The sequence below is a fragment of the Lepidochelys kempii genome, chromosome 16 (genome assembly GCF_965140285.1).
Source record: "Lepidochelys kempii isolate rLepKem1 chromosome 16, rLepKem1.hap1, whole genome shotgun sequence".
NCBI classification, from domain to species: domain Eukaryota; kingdom Metazoa; phylum Chordata; order Testudines; family Cheloniidae; genus Lepidochelys; species Lepidochelys kempii.
Genome location: NC_136395.1, coordinates 24,331,531 through 24,348,311, shown reverse-complemented (window position 1 = coordinate 24,348,311; position 16,781 = coordinate 24,331,531). Strand labels below are relative to the sequence as shown.

General features: G+C 44.2%; 1 long non-coding RNA gene across 1 annotated transcript in view; it reads right to left on the bottom strand.

Moving 5' to 3' along the window:
* Positions 1–586: 586 nt before the first annotated feature.
* LOC144929507 (uncharacterized) overlaps positions 587–16,781 on the bottom strand; it is a 44,710-nt gene continuing 28,515 nt past the window's right edge. The window contains exons 3-4 of the long non-coding RNA XR_013634767.1: positions 1,403–1,669; positions 587–1,258 (exon numbers count right to left, since the gene is read on the bottom strand). This is a non-coding gene — a long non-coding RNA (uncharacterized LOC144929507). The remainder of the gene's footprint in view (positions 1,259–1,402; positions 1,670–16,781) is intronic.

Below are 16,781 nucleotides of genomic sequence, written 5' to 3'. Positions count from 1 at the left end.
AGTTGGATGTAGCTGAGGAGAAACAAGTTCCATCTCTAAGATGGGGAAATGAATAATGCTGTGGGGGCAGAGTTAAAGCCAGGACAGCTGGAGGGAAATGTTATCTCTTGATACTGTACACATCAATACTGACGTAAATATCTTTGAATGCCTTTGGCGGAGTCCTAGTGGCAATTTTAGGGAGGAAAATAAAACCAAACGGACTCCTGGGCAAAGATAACAAAAGATTTGCAACATGCAGAGAGCTGTGCACAATTTAGTAAGCTGTCTGTTGAGATTTCACCTTACTTGACTTTACAGATTCCTAACTATTTTTCTGCATTTATCTCCTTGGAACAGGAAGACATTTAAAAAAATCTGCAGCAGCTTTCCCCACACTCAGAATCCATCAGCAACAAATTCATGTTTGCTTGAGGGATAGACAGCCCTAATGGATGGGTTGCTGTTTGACAACAGGATGACTAGATAAACACAGCAGCCATTGAGGTAATGGGATAATGGTAATGAAAGCATGAACAATAAATAGCAAGGGAAGGTTCACAGTCCACAGAGGCACCCATCCATGTATTTGGATACTTACCAGAACCACAAGGGGCTCCCAGAACTGGGTTAGAGGTATCATCAGAGCATGCTCTGTGATGAAGAGCGCTGGTTACTTTGTGCCTGCATTGGGCTGGAATAGCCATGAGAACAGCTGTGCCTGGGATTTGGTGCTTCCATCCAACAGTGGAAACAGAAAGTTAACTGAAGTTTCTTTGAAGTTAGGCAGAGGTTCAGTCTGAGTTTTGGGTGAAGGTTCAGGCTAGAATAACTGTCCAGCCAAGCCAATTCATACATCATAAGAGCAACAAATGTAGGAGAAATAGCCCTGTGGGAGGGTATATTATATAAATCCCCTTCCATTTCATCTTCTCTTCCCTCCTCCAGACATAGGCTTGTCATTGTAACTGTATGTTTGTTTCCTGTTATGGGGCAAGTGCTAATTATTGTTTTTGTTTCTCCAATTGGCATCAGGGTGCCCAGGTCTCTGGGCAGACAATTCATTTGTGTAGATTTGTTCTAATATCCTTCATAAGAGGTTTTCTGATTTGTTTGCGACTGATTACTTACATCACCCAAAATGGGCCTTTGATACAAGCAATGCAAGTATCTTACTTGGGGTCTTGCATTTTGAGTGGGGGCTGAGTTGGCAATTCAGATGTGGGACTGGAAGAGAAAACTTGCATCTAGATTTCTTCCCATCTGGAGTCTTGGGTCCCTGCAAGATAGGGCACACAGCTAGAGAATTTGCTAATGAAAGGAAATATAGCTTTACATATGCAAGTTCAATAGACACATATACAAACACACATTGTTTATGGAGGAAAAATCCAACACAATATTTATGGACATGCCACCTCACCTAGAATTAGATGTGTTCTGAAACCTCATAGGCTGCTGTTGCTTGCACTGAGCTGTTCTCTGCTCCATTTGCCATTTCCTGTGGATCCCTCTCTCTTTATTTAGGAATTCGGCCAGTTGTCCTTCCGGATCAACGATGCTCTTCACTTCAGTAGCCTTTTTGGGCTACGTGGTTCCATATTTGTCTCGCTTTATGTGACATCCCCAGACCAAGAAGCGAAGATCTCAAAATAGCTTTTCTGTTTGTTGCTTCGTTATTGCTTGGGCACTAAAGGAAAGAAATGCACGCGGGAGAGAGAGATGAAATCTCACGTTTCCAGATCATTTCACACAAAATAGTTCTACAATGCCTTTTTTTCAGATGTACCTCTGTCGTTCTCTCCCTTTGTTGTCTGTTACATTTGATTTCACAGTCACTTTTCCTATGCTCTTTCTAGTTTAGGAATAGTAGAATAATCAGACTATTGGATCCAGTTCTATAGGCCAGTAGGAGTACTGACTCAGTAAGGACTACGGGGTTTGGCCAACCGTCTGACATGGATAACACCTTTTTGGATTCCAAAGGACTTTTCAGATGCTTGTTTCCTTGCACAAAAGCACACTACAACCTAGCCCGGGAAATGAAGACTACCCCCACACTCAACTGAAGAAGAGGGGAAATTTAGGAAGGCAAAAATATAACTAGTCACACTGGAGTGTATCTAACACTTGAATCCTAACAAGAAACGTCCTGGGAACTTTAATGACCAGAAGCGGTCAGGATTTTTGTTTTATGGTTCATCCAAAAGACGACCTCTGGAGCAGCACAGCACCCTAGCACATGGGGGCACATGCCATTTCCAAGGAAGTTGCACTTTTGTGCTCTTCAGTTCTTCCTCCTTCCTTCCTTCTTTCCCCTGTCAGCGCCTGGGGGCTCACCAATCCTCCACTGATTGTACCTCTCAGAATTAATTCAGTTCTCTCTCATCTCCTGCTCCTTGTGCCTGCAACAGCTCTCCATGGCCTCTTTGTCTGCGTGTCACCTACAGTGAATCCCAGAGAGTGTCTCGGGTTCCTTTCTCTATTAAAGCAGGTCTCTTTACATACCAAGAATTTTGCACCTAATCAAGTTTGATTTCTCACTTAGTTCCCTTCCCCCCCCCCACCCCACCCCAGTGGTTCTGATTTTAAAAACCTCACTGTGAGCGTGGCTGCCAAAGAGACACAGGAACAGCTCATCAAGAGAAAGTTAACTTGGATGGCACAAAAAGCAGGACAATGAGAGAAAATATTCCTTGGAGGAGTTTTGCCCCTTTCCCACCCAGATTCCTGATTTTTTACTCTCCCTGCGCCCCCTATGGGATGTTTCCCTTTGCAAGGGTGAAGGGTTTATTTCGACTGAGACTGTCAGCTCTCTTCATCTGAGAATGGACTCTTACAGGAGATGACCCTGACTGGTTGTGCATGCCCTCTTCCTCGACCCTGCCTTTCAGCTGTTTTGCAATTACTTTCTACAATGCCCTCATAGCCATTTTGCAAAAGTTCACACAATTGCTTAATCATCACGACTATTAAACCCAGTAGGGGGAAAAGGGGGGCAAGGAATCACAGAGAAAATCTTTAAAACAATTATGTGGGGGCTTTAACCTACCCCACTGAAGTGCAGCATTCCTTTACCAGCTGCTAGTGTGTAAGAGCCAGGCAATGAACATGTCACAGAGGGGGAGTTGGCCATTTGTATGCTGTGTGCTGACTGTCCTCCAGACCTAGCGAAGGAGAAAAGGTGCAGAGAGTCACCCCGAAGCCTGGATATTTCTCCAGACTCCAACGCAGACTGTGGGCTCTCTTACAGCTTTTAACTCAAATGTGAAATTCCAGAACTACTAACTGTAGTCTGTAACCTATTGTTTTAATCAGTTTCTGTACCAAATGACTGGAGGATAGCTAATGTGACCCCAATTTTTAGGTGATCTTGGCAATTACAGACCAGTAAGCCTGACTTCAGTACCAGGAAACTGGTTGAAACTATAGTAAAGAACAAAATTGTCAGACACATCAATGAACATAATTTGTTGGGGAAGTCAACATGGTTTTTGTAAAGGGAAATCATGCCTCACCAACCTACTAAAATTCTTTGAGGGTAGTCAACATGCATCTGGACAAGGGGGATCCAATGAATATAGTGTACTTAGATTTTCAGAAAGCCTTTGACAAGGTCCCTCACCAAGGCTCTTAAGCAAAGTAAGCTGTCATGGGATCAGAGGGAAGGTCCTCTCATGGATTGGTAACTGGTTAAAAGATAGATCAGAATGAAGAGAGGTAAATAGTGGTGTCCCCCAGGGGTCTGTACTGTACAGTCCTATTCAGCATATTCATAAATGATCTGGAAAAAGGGATAAACAGTGAGGGGGCAAAATTTGCAGATGATACAAAATTGCTCAAGATAGTTAAGTCCCAGGCAGACTCTGCGAAGAGTTACAAAAGGACCTCTCAAAACTAGGTGACTAGGTAACAAAATGGCAGATGAAATTCAATGTTTATAAATGCAAAGTAATGCACATTGGAAAAAATAATCCCAACTATACATATAAAATGATGGGGTCCAAATTAACTGTTACCACTCAAGAAAGAGATCTTGGAGTCATTGTGGATAGTTCTCTCTAAACATCCACTCATGGAGCAGTGGCAGTCAAAAATGCAAAGAGAATGTTAGGAATCATTAAGAAAGGGATAGATAATAAGACAGAAAATATCATATTGCCTCTATATAAATCCCTGGTACACCCACATCTTGAATACTGTGTGGAGATGTGGTCACCCCATCTCAAAAAAGATATATTGAAATTGGAAAAGGTTCAGAAAAGGGCAACAAAAATTATTAGGGGTATGGAATGGCTGCCATATGAGGAGAAATTAATAAGACTGGGACTTTTCAACCTGGAAAAGAGATGACTAAGGGGGATATGATAGAGGTCTATAAAATCATGACAGGTGTGGAGAAAGTAAATAAGGAAGTGTTATTTATTCCTCCTCATAACACAAGATCTAGGGGTTGTCAAATGAAATTAATAGGTAGCAGGTTTAAAAAAAACAAAAGGAAGTATTTCTTCACACAATGCACAGTCAACCTGTGGAACTCCTTGCCAGAGGATGTTGTGAAGGCCAAGACCATAACAGGGTTGAAAAAGAACTAGATAAGTTCATGGAGGATAGGTCCATCAATGCCTATTAGCCAGGATGGACAGGAATGGTGTCCCTAACCTCTGTTTGCCAGAAGCTGGGAATGGGTGACAGGGGAAGGATGACTTGATGATTCCCTGTTCTGTACATTCCCTCTGGGGCACCTGGCATTGGCCACTGTCGGAAGACAGGATACTGGGCTAGATGGACCTTTGGTCTGATGCAGTAGGGCCATTCTTATGAATGGGTTGCTTAAGATGAAAGGCGGATATCATCTTAGGCCGTTCTTATGTTTTTAACCACAGCTCTGCTTTGAGAGTGGGACAGAATCAAGCTGCCTAGTTGAAGCCCTGGGAGGCATTTCACCTCCAGAAAGCACACTGAATCCTCCCACGCCCGAACACGCTGTGGTAACCTCCTCCATGTCTAGAGTCAGCTCAGCATAATCTGCTAGGACAGGCATCTGCACCGCAGTTCCTCCTTCAGTGAATCGGTTTGTACACACCCAGCATTTTCAGTAACATTCTCCCTCGTGGGGGCTGTTTTTTAAAGCCATTTTGGTTCCATGATCTAATCGCTTCCTTTGGCCCTTACAGGCACATGTCATTCTATGCAAGTTCCTCTTAACAGGTGGCTTGTGTGATTTGCAGCATGAGGCTTAGCAGAACAAGGCTGCAGGTTCCCTCCCTTTCCTGCTACCGGCTGGCTCTTCTCTGAACCAAACAATCCCTTAGCCCTTTGCCGGGCTCAGACAGTTCCTTAGCCCTCACAGCAGGGCTTCTCACCCCAAAACCTTTTGGCTCTTGGATCAGGGCTCCAGCTGAAAGCTTCCTGACTCTCCTAGACTGTTTTCCCTGGGCCACCCTCACCATGGATAGCCTCCTAGAACACCCTGCAGGCCTCTTCACAGCTCTCTCCCCCAAGGATCAGCCTAAATCATAGCAAGCTTCCACAGCCAGTCACCCTCCTGGTTCTGCTGCAGGAGAGCTTTTCTACTGCCTGCAACTCTCCCTTTCTGTGGGACCGGGCCGCCCATTTTATAGGCGGGACCATCTTCAAATTGTCATCACGTGACCCTGGGTCACCTGACTCAGGCACCAGCCAGAGCTTGGGGCTCTAACCCCTTCCAGGTGCAGCTCACCCCATGACAGATGGGCTGCAACTGCACATTTCCACCCTAAGTACAAACTCCTCCAGAGAGTGAGGCTAGCTGGATCTGGTTTGGCCCGTTTTGGAGTGAGGGCCAGCTGCCTAGTCTGGATCTGGTTGTGGGGATTGCATCTGCCCTATAACTAGGAGTGAAATTCATCCATGTGCTGCAGAAGACCAGCAAAGGCCTGTGCCCCTGTTGAATCACAGTAAGGTTTAGGCTGGGCTGGCCCTTTACACAGCTCAATAAAAATAGGCTTCTCAGTGAACAGGTAAGTAAATAGCTACTGAAACTTCTCCAGTTTCTCCTTCCTTTCACTCAGCACTGAGATATGGGGCCAAAGCCTGGTCCTGATGAAACCAATGGGAATTTTGCTACTGAGGTCAGTGGGACCAGAATTTGGCCTTATCGGTTTCAAGTTCTGTTTCCTTATCTGTTTTCAAAGCTCCTGAGCGCATAAATAATATCTGTGGGATCTGCACAGTATTGCTTTCAATTCTCACCAAAATCTGCTTCCTGATGCTGGCAAATGCTCTCCCTCTCCACTGCAAGACTGATGCAAAAAATAATTAATACCTCCAGTCATTCTTGAGCCTTCATTTCCAGCCTCCCCCATATCTTTCTTCAACAGCGATGACAAATCTTGCTCACTAGCTGCCCAGGAGCTGCGCTTACGGACCCTTTCTAATATACCTTAGCTGGAAATTCTTGCTCTGCTTGATGCTCATTTTGCATTTTGGCTTTTCTAATTATTTTTAAGCTGCCTTCACTTTTATTTAATAATGCTCTCATTTGCATGTTCTTTATTTCTGTCCCTTATGGTCCCTGGTGAACCACAGTGCCTTCTGCTTTTGTTGTTTTGATAATTTTATTTTGTTTCAATGATAATAGAGTGCATTGTCCCCATCTAGGGTTTTATATGCAACACCTCCTCATTTTCCAAAAACTGATTTTCTTTTTGAGTTGATTCTTGTCAACTTCTCCCCATTCATTCTTCCACATCCTCTTTGTTAGACCTCCACTGTACCAAAGGCTTGTAGTAAACAGATAGCTAACTTTCATGCAGAGATCAGCATGCATGGTGCATATATATGTTACAATGTCTGCTCTGCAGGCCACTATTCTCTGTGTGTGTGTGCTCACACCTACATAGGGTATCTGTATGGTTGTGCCATATATACTCACCTCATGACACTTACAAAACACTTTTTACCATAAGTCACGGGGGCGGCTCTGAACCAGGGACTTCTTGTACTAAAGCATAGACTTCTACTACTTGAGCTAAAGGAGTGCCTCCATTAACCAGCAGCAGTAGGCTGTTATCCTCAGTAGTCTTACCATTAGAAAGGTACACACTACACACCTTACAAGCAAATTACATTTTTGCAAATAGACCTCTGTCATTGACTATTCTATGCCACGTCCATGCAAACATGTTCCTGTGAATACCGCAAATCTGATATAATTGTGGTGTATCGAATTGGAATGATCAAGTCCAGCTCATTGCTAGATGTTAGCTCCAACTACCTAATCCTGTTGGCTGTTCCAAGGCAAGAGTCCTGGATTATCTGCCCAGTGCAATACTGCCCCCCCGTGCACACACACACACACACGAATTCCTTGTCTAGCTTTGACAACATAACCTGAAGTCCCCATTAAATGAGCTCTAAATTCTTCTTTCCCCCTTTCTTTTTGGCAGAAAGCTCTTATCTGCTTTAAAAATGCCCGGATTCCCCTTCTTATCCTGCCTAGCGGCTTCCGAAGCTCAGCTCCATCATTTGACATCATTTCAGAGGTATATTAAACTAGCTCGTCTTTGCTCCTCACTTGGAGATGCTTCTGTGTCAGTGATTAGTCCCCATCCTCCCTCACTTGCTGCCCAGTCTGTGACCCTCACTCACCCTTGTACATTATGTCCACCCTTGGAACACAGCACATGGGCTCAAAGCTTCGCAGCCTCGCCCTGCCTTCATGGACCAACGATCACATTTCCACTTCTGCACTGAGTCTTCATTTCCTCATGATGTTTTAGCAACATTTTGTTTCCAGTCTGCAGCATTCATCATTAGCCTCTCGGTCTTTTCTCCCTTTTTGTATCCCTTTCCCACTCCATCTGCTAATTTCAAAGGAAATTGCCTCGTATTTAGCATGATCAGCCAATCTCCTTCCCTGTTCAAATGAAACCAATTTATCACACACTGAGCTACTCTCTTTCACCCCCATGTGCACTATTATTTATCCACAAAGTCTATGTTTTCCGCCTCATGCCTCCTAGAGAGCCAGTCATCCTCAAACTCTTACAGATGCTTAGAACTCCAGAAAACCTCTCTCTTCCTTTAATGAGATAGAACATGGGAATGGAGAAAGGAAAGGGACAGAGGTCTGGGTTTGGACCTTGCTTCTCACTCCTTGGTTAGCCACCAGGCATTAAGCACTGTGACATCCAGAGAGAAAGGGAGCTCCTGCATCACTCAGTCATGATCCCTCTGGCTATTGAAGGAGCAGAATTCACAATGGCTCCAATCATGGTGTCCACAACTAGCCATAGAGACTGTTCCTCAATTGAAGAGATGTCCCTGATGAGAAACAGATCTCAAGTTAGCCCCAATATTTCCTTTGCTTAGGGTCAGCACAGCTGTTCTTAGCTGTAAACCTTTGAAACACCCGAACTAGTTCCTCTCCCTCCTTGTTGTTTACACACATGATGTTATTACCCTAAATAACACTGATGACGACCTTGCTCTCCAGGTCCTTAAAATAGGAGATTAATTATTTGAAGCCCCTTTTGATGTCCATTGGAGAGGCTAATGGTAATAAAAAAAATGTTTAACAGCCCTTGATAGCAGCAATTCGAAGGTTTTATGTACCTAGGCATGGTAATCACAGCTGCTATTAATGGTGTTTAAAAGGCAATGCCAAACCTCTGATAGGAAAGGTCTTATTAGATCTGCAAAGATAACAACCATTTCTCTCTTGTGATCCAGTGAAGCATCTTAAGTAGTTTGGACAGACAGTGTCTCTTAGAATGCAGAGATTAAAAAGAAGCATGAAAAATAATTAACATTGGAACAAAGAGACGGTCACAGGAATTGCACTGAAATGGCCATCTATGTTCCTTTAGAGATAAGGGAGGCTGGGGAGAAGGCTCTCTGCTATCCAACATGATATGTTGATTCACAAACTATCAGAGATCAGATATTTTCAGATTCACAATTATAATGGTTTGAAATTGAGCAATTTGAAATAAATGAGATAATTAAGGATTCACCTCATCAGATACAATAGTGTGTATAGACATAGATACAGTAGACAACCACGTACGTTGCTCCGGATATACAGTCCAAGGGCCCATCTCTGCCCTCCGTTTGGCACCAATTCCGCAAGGTACTTAGGCATGTGCATAAGTTTAAACATGTGAGTAGATCACCTAAAGCTAATGAGTCTACTCATCAGCTTAAAGTTATGCAGATGCTTACGGATTTTGCTGAATTGGTGCCTTCAACAAGTACAGCTCCCATCAAAGTCAGTGGAAGTTGCCCCATCTGTAAGTGAAAATACTACTTACCAGCTTCATGGGGGTTGAGGGGAAGGATTATTAATGTATCTAAAGCCATTTGAATTTCATTTACCAAGTCATTCGGAAGAATAAAAAGGAAATATGAAATCCCCACCACCTATTTGGGATTTTTTTTTTTACTGTTACTGCAAATCCTGACTTCTATTGTGAAACAAACTGATTCTTATGTGACAGGAAAGGAAGCCCACCACTAGAAAGAGATTTGATTAGATAAAAGAGCTTGCCGTCTTCCCAACTGCAGGTGGATAACATGCTGCTAGACTGTATGTTGCTTAGCAATGTAATGTAGGAAGCAGCACTGCAGCCCTTGATAACATCATTGCCCATTGAAATGCTCGGAAATGTTATCTCAGTTATATAGAGGTACCGTATAATTTCCAAGCAGGATGAAGAGGGAGAAGAGGGCTACAGGGGGAAAAAAGGATACTACTCTAATGGTAAGAATGTTTTCCAATTCTAACTATAATATCAAACTACCTCTCACCATCTGAGATATGTGGAGCACACATTTCACACAAGGTTGATAAAACATTTGAACAAATGACATACTTCTTGTTATAAAAGTAACTTACAACAGTGATATAAAATGCTATAATGTACTAGCAACTCTGTATGTACCCTAGTGCACTCTTACATGGAATTAAATCTGCCCATCTCTGTGCCATAGTCTCTACACTGCTGTCCAATAAAGGAGAATCTCCTTTAACTTAGTTGTTAGGGCTTCTTCCTTTGGAGGAAGATCAGATTTCTAGCTCTGTTGGGGTGAAGTTTGAACAGCATAGGAACAACTGAGGCACTGAGGAGCATTAAGCAGCCATAGATTTGCTCCATGTTTTTTATATATCTATATTATACACACTCACAAAAACCTGCATTAAAAGAACCTTAGTGAGGTTGCAAACCCAAAGTAAAAAAAATACCAAAATTATTAAGGTTGCCTACACAACCTTAATTGGGTCCCCTTGTGCATATTCATGATGATAAGGTCTTTAATTACATGACAACATACTATTCCCCCCCCCCACAGTACCATGCTTCATATGGTGCACAGAATGGACAGTGATCACTTAATGAGCAGCTATTTAATATTTTATTTTCTCCTCCTTGTTCAGTGTATGGATTGTAGAAAGATGGACTCGCTGCCGGCACAGCCGCGCATGGCTGAGTGCAGCACGACAGGCACCTTCTCTAACACCTCCTAGGAACAGCCAACGCTGGCCTATGGGGGGGTCTGCCTCTTCCTTTGACTCAACACTCCAACCAGGCCACTTTGAAGGCTCTCCCCTTCCATAGTATCAAACTTCCAAGCACATGTTTCACACAAACACTCGTCATCCATCCATCCTCCAGGGCTCCTCTTCTGTTCCGCTTTTCTGTCAGAGCAGTGGCCTCAGGGCTTCTCCCTGGAGGCTCTCAACCAAACTCAAAAGCAAAATTAAACATCAAAAGCAACTTCTGCCCCTTCCCTGGGCTTGAACTTGAGCCCATCCTGGGTGCTCCCCAGCTCTGTCCTCTGCAGAGCACTGATTCCCAGGAGTTACCTCCCTGGAATCTTGCCCCTAGTCTGGATCCTCAATTCCCATCTACCCCCTAGGCCATCTGCATGGGGGTTGGCCTTCTCTCAAGCCCACTTCAGGAGTCTTTTTCACCCCTGCTACCCTCTCCTATCAGAACCAGGGTCTAAACTCCCTCCTGAAGTTCCTCTGCTCTCTACTACCCAGAGAGAAATTTCCTTCTCTCCCTGCGAGCTCCTTTAACCTATGCTTCCTTTCTCTACAGGCATCACTGGTTTCATCTTTAAATTAAGCCTGGTCCACTCTTCAGGTGCAGCCAGGTAGCATAATTGGCCTCTCAGGCCCGCCTGAGCCCTATCATTGCAGGTGTGGGGTACACACCCCATCACAGGACACAGGTTTCATTTACTGCACACTGTTCAAACCCAGATCTGAATAGAGAATTCTTAATTTCCTCATGGGCTGTTATATGGCACACCTCATTATAGTACTGAGTGTTTTGCAAACATTAAATAATTTATCTTCACAACTTCTCCATGAAGTGAGGTGGGGGGAAAATCACCCCCATTTTACAGATGGGGAACTGAGGCACAGAGAGAATAAAGTCAAGCAATTTCGGCTGCCCAATTTAAGCGTACTTCACAATTGATAGTACTTTATGTTCAAAGCACAGCCCCTATTGACTTCATTTGCAGCTGTGAGTGCTTAGCACCTGTGCAAAACGGACCATCCTTTCTCCTTCTGCAATCCTGCCTCATTCACTACACACCTTCGTATTTCTGAAACAAGTGAGACAGGGGTCATATAAACAACTGACTCCTTAGTACACAACTCTGCTCTGTCCCCAGAGCAGGTCCCATGTGGTGCAGTGAATGAGATGGCGGTCCCATGGAAAAAAAAAAGTGATCATGTAATTTCAAATACATATACACGTGGGAGGCCAAATTAAGGTTACATAGGCAACTGTAAATCGGGTATTTCCTAACTTTTGAATGATTGACTTTGTAATCTCAGGTTTCAGAGTAACAGCTGTGTTAGTCTATATTCACAAAAAGAAAAGGAGTACTTGTGGCACCTTAGAGATTAACCAATTTATTTGAGCATAAGCTTTCATGAGCTACAGCTCACTTCATCGGATGCATACTGTGGAAAGTGTAGAAGATCTTATTATATACACACAGAGACCATGAAACAATACCTCCTCCCACCCCACTCTCCTGCTGGTAATAGCTTATCTAAAGTGATCACTCTCCTTACAATGTGTATGATAATCAAGTTGGGCCATTTCCAGCACAAATCCAGTTTTTCTCACCCCACCCCACACACAAACTCTTTTTTCATTCTTTGTGTGTATATAATAAGATCTTCTACACTTTCCACAGTATGCATCCGATGAAGTGAGCTGTAGCTCACGAAAGCTTATGCTCAAATAAATTGGTTAGTCTCTAAGGTGCCACAAGTACTCCTTTTCTTTTTGTAACCTCAGTTAATACTCTTAATGCAGATTTTTGTATTTAGTTTCCTAGGGATCTTTTTAATAAAAGGAAAATCGCAGCAGAATCAAACACGCATAGCCTACTGAGGACCGTTGAGCCAGCCAGAATGACCACAGTTGATGGCACTGTAGAGTGCAGTTCCTAGATCTGGCTGAATCCTGCGAATACAGGAATCTCTGGGGCAGCCCTGTGGGCATTATCAGGTAATCCCAGGCATTATCAGGAACCCCTTTGCACAGCAATGGAGAATTTGAGAACACAGTGTGCTGGAGTGTTTTGTCCATCCCAGCAACCTGGCTGAAGAGTATGCAATGCTGCTTTTCAATATGATGAGCTATGGAAGAAAGCTCAGATCTCTGCGAGATTATGGCATTCTTCACAAAGTCGAACCACTTTATGCTCAGGATTAGGTGCTGACAGAGCATACAGAATGACGCTAGCTGCTCCGAGTCTGCCTGTCAAAGAGTGTGGGTTTCTGACCTGTATAGCACTACAGGCAGTAAACAGGTTCGATAGCTTCTGAACTTTGCCTCAGCGCAAAGACCCTTTTGTATCCATAAATGAGACACTGACTTCGTGCAGGAGGCAGCAAGACCGGTTCGTTGAGGGACATCTGGTTTGCCGCAGCCTTCTGAACTCTGCTTACAGCTTACATAGAGGAACTCATCAACACTCTCCACAGTACTCAACCCCACCTGCACCAGGGGTCTGGTGGCCTACTTCCAAGGTTCTGGAACCTGGGATTCTGCCCTGAGGGGTTCAATCCCATAGGATGGGTGGATTCTTCAAGACCGTGGAAGATGGAGCTGTAATTCTCTGACTTCTCCCCTCTCAAGGCGGTATTGTTGGTGTAGACTTGGTCAGTGAATACTTCTCGACCAAACATGACTCCAGCACATGAAGTGGCAAGATCTAATATCCAGTCAATAAGCTCAACAGAATAGTGCCCAATGAGAATGTATCCCAGCTGTACACACGATGTTGTAGAAACATGTCAAAAGCCATGAACCAATGTGCACTCTTCCACTGGTTCTAGAGTGAAGATCACACAGTAGATTCGACAGAACATCTGGGACACCAACTTCTTTCAGTTCAAGTCACAATGCTGACTTGTCAACCGAATCAGAAGCCACTTTGTTGTCAGTATATAATACATGAAGTTGGAGATTAAATTTCAGTGCAGCTCAGCCAGTCAGGAGGGTAAGGACAACGTCTGTAGTCAGCTGCCCAGCAGGGAACCTGATTGCAGTGGAGATGATGTCTATTAAGGAGTGGCTGCATCCTACCAAGCAGGACATGAGTGAAGACTTTTCCAGGGACTGATAGCAATGAGATTGGCTGTAGTTGCCACACTCAGTTTGAGAACCATTGCCCTTGTACAGGGACACTATGATGCCGTCTTTCCATTCTGCTGCTATTCTGCCTGATACCCTCACTTTTAAGAACAATTGATGCAGGCCAATGCTCACTGATTCCAAGGCACCTTTGAATAGCTTTGGTAGAATACCATCAGGTCCAGCAGCACATCCGTTCTGTAACTTTTGGATGGCCTTTTGTACTTCCTCAAGTGATGAAGGATCAATATTCATCCCCGGGTCTGCAGCCAGGTGGTCTGCCAGGTCATATAACCCTGGAGAGTTGTCAACAGGTGCATGGTTCAGCATGCTTTCATAATGTGTTTTCCATCTAATTGGGACCTTGTCTGTTGACGAGCAGGGAGTCGTCTGGTTTCATGATGGGGATGTTAGAAGGCTGTTTATGGCTGCCAGCCAGACATTTGATAGCTCTGTAGGCAGGACACAGATTGTTGTGCCTTAGGCCATCCTCTGCTTTGTCAACCAGGGAGTTGATGTAGATCTCATGTTTATGTTTTGCAATGGCCTGGAAAGTGCCTTTCGGCAATTTACATTCTTCGACACCTCCCTGCTTGCATGCTTCCGTCTTTTTTGCTAATATATCAAAGTCCTCTTCAGAAAGCTAAGGTTTCTTGTACAACTGTCTGAAGCTGATTGTTTCAGTTGCAGCCAGCAATATAGCATTACTTATACCACCCCAAGTGATCTCCACATCATCCAAGAGGGTGCCGAGATTAAGTATGTGATCTTTGATGGCCTGTGTGTTTTTCACAGCTTCCTCAGGATCCTCAGAAAGACACTAGGGCACTAGAAGCACTACTAGGGCTTGGAGATTTCAATGCCATGACTGGCTGTCATTGAACTGGGTATGAAACTGTGATAGGTCCCTTTGGTTTGAGTTCCCCAAATGACACTTCCACCCGGCTTCATTATGTGTCACTGAGGGTTGTCCATCATGGGCTCCTGGTTCAGCCTCAGCTGAACTCAGGTTCAGCCTCAGCTATCATTGGACCTGGATTTCAAACAATGGCTGTGCTGTGAAAGAATCTGACCCCATCCTCATTAGAAATCGCTCCACAGTGAAATATCACTGGTGACCAGTGGCACAGAAACACCAGCAAGCTCAGACCATAGACTAGTTGGTGCTCATCTCTCCTTGCATTTTCTAACTTCACAAGCCGGACACCCACAGAACAGTGTCCCTTGTCTTTCTGAGGAAAGGAAAATGGTAAAAACTAATTCAGCTATATGCAACTGTAAGCCTCCCCAACTCCCCACCACCTCATAATTATGGCTTGAACCCTGAAGCTTCAGCAGTCTTCTACTACTTGAGTTTCAGGACTTGCTACATTAGCCAGCAGCCAGAGCAGGCTGTTACGTCAGAGGGGAGATGTAGCCATGTGCTGGGTCTGTGGATGGGTGGGTGGATGAAGCCCAACCTAGTCTTGCTCTGACCCACTCCAGGAAATGGGAGGTATTTTCCCCCATGTGATGCCCCCAGAGAGATGGATGGACCACTGGGGTTCAGGGGAATTGCTGGGGAAAAGCCCGGGGCCCACCTCTTCCTGCTACAGCTGCTCAGGCAGCAGCTGGGCTGTCTCCTCATGGGATTCCTAGAGCAGCATGTGCTACTACACCTCCTGCTGCTTTGGCAGTTGTGTTGGTCCAGCCTTTGAGTAGAAGGATTATTTTCGGTTATTTGGGCACACTGCAACACAAGCGAGAAAAGGGAAGTAGCCATTTTTCAGCAGTCTGCAATTCAGCAAAGTCTGAACAGAATTTCATGGGACAAAAAAAAGGCACTTTTCCGGCCCCAGGGCCTTTTCCTTGCTGAATTACAAAGGCCTGCTGCACGCAATGGAAGTGTTAGAACTTCTCATGAAAAGGGGGCAAAAATCTTTTTGATTGGAAAAAGTGTTAAGCAATCTAAATATAGGGATTGCTACCAGCTCCCCATAACATTGATATATATGTCTGTCTGTGTATATGTGAATGAATAATTACTTATTCTTCATACATATTGAATACCAATGTGAATGATATTAGTGTATTGAGGGGACTGTAATGCTCATTACTGCTTAAGTTACATGAATCTTTAGAAAACAGTAAGTTGGAGTGGTTACCATGGAAAACTCTGGTCTACAGTGAATAATATGTTTCTCTCTATGTTTAAATGGCTCTGGGTAGGCATCTTACCTTTGGGAGCCTTACATGGTACAGTCTGTAATACGTTTTTCATTGAATAGGTGCAGTCTGTTCTCCAGACTAGGCAATGCCTTTTTAAAGCTAATTACAATGAAGTTGTACTGCGGGAATTGTTCTAAACTCTGCTGGGGTCCTGCTATCACCATGGGATCCTCTGGCATTTTGATTTTATAAGGGCTGTGGTCTCTCAAGGCTCTACGGTTTCAGAGTAAGATCTTCAGAAAAAACAAAACAGGGCAGGTTTTCAGCACAGTAATGAAGCAAATCCTGTCATCGGACTGATTTATGAGAGGGTTAAAGGGCAAGCCACTTTCCCCCATCCCCTGAATCCATCTCCAAACATCTAGCTCCAACATTCCCCAGACAAGGACTTTCCACAGTCTGAAATGACACATGATGGGCCACTGCCAATAGTGATGATTACAGCTCTTATACCAGACACGTCCCCTGAATTGGAAAGGGGAGTCACTCCAAAGGAAGGCAGGCCGCATTACCGTACTCTCGCCTGGGGTTTTTGCCAATGAAATGTGGGAACAGCCTTCATTTATGATGCCAAGAGAGGAATCAGCACATGCACTGGCTGCTTCAACCCTTCTAGGCTGCCCCCATCCATGTTATGGTCTGAGTCATGCATAACAATACCATTTTCTTTCTCCACCACCTCCTGTGTTGCACAATGGATTAGCACAATGAAGCATAAACCAGGCTGAATACATACACAGGACACCAACCTTTGTCAGCGGGTATCTAAGCAGGCTTACACACACAGCACATTATAAATACCATCATTTAATACAATCACACCTTTCAAATAGTGATCACTAATTTCAGGAATCCCCTTACCCCCATTCTCACTTCTCCCCCTGCTGAACAAAGCTCAGATAGAAGTTACCATGCTGCAGATACACGCAGGAGTGCATCTGC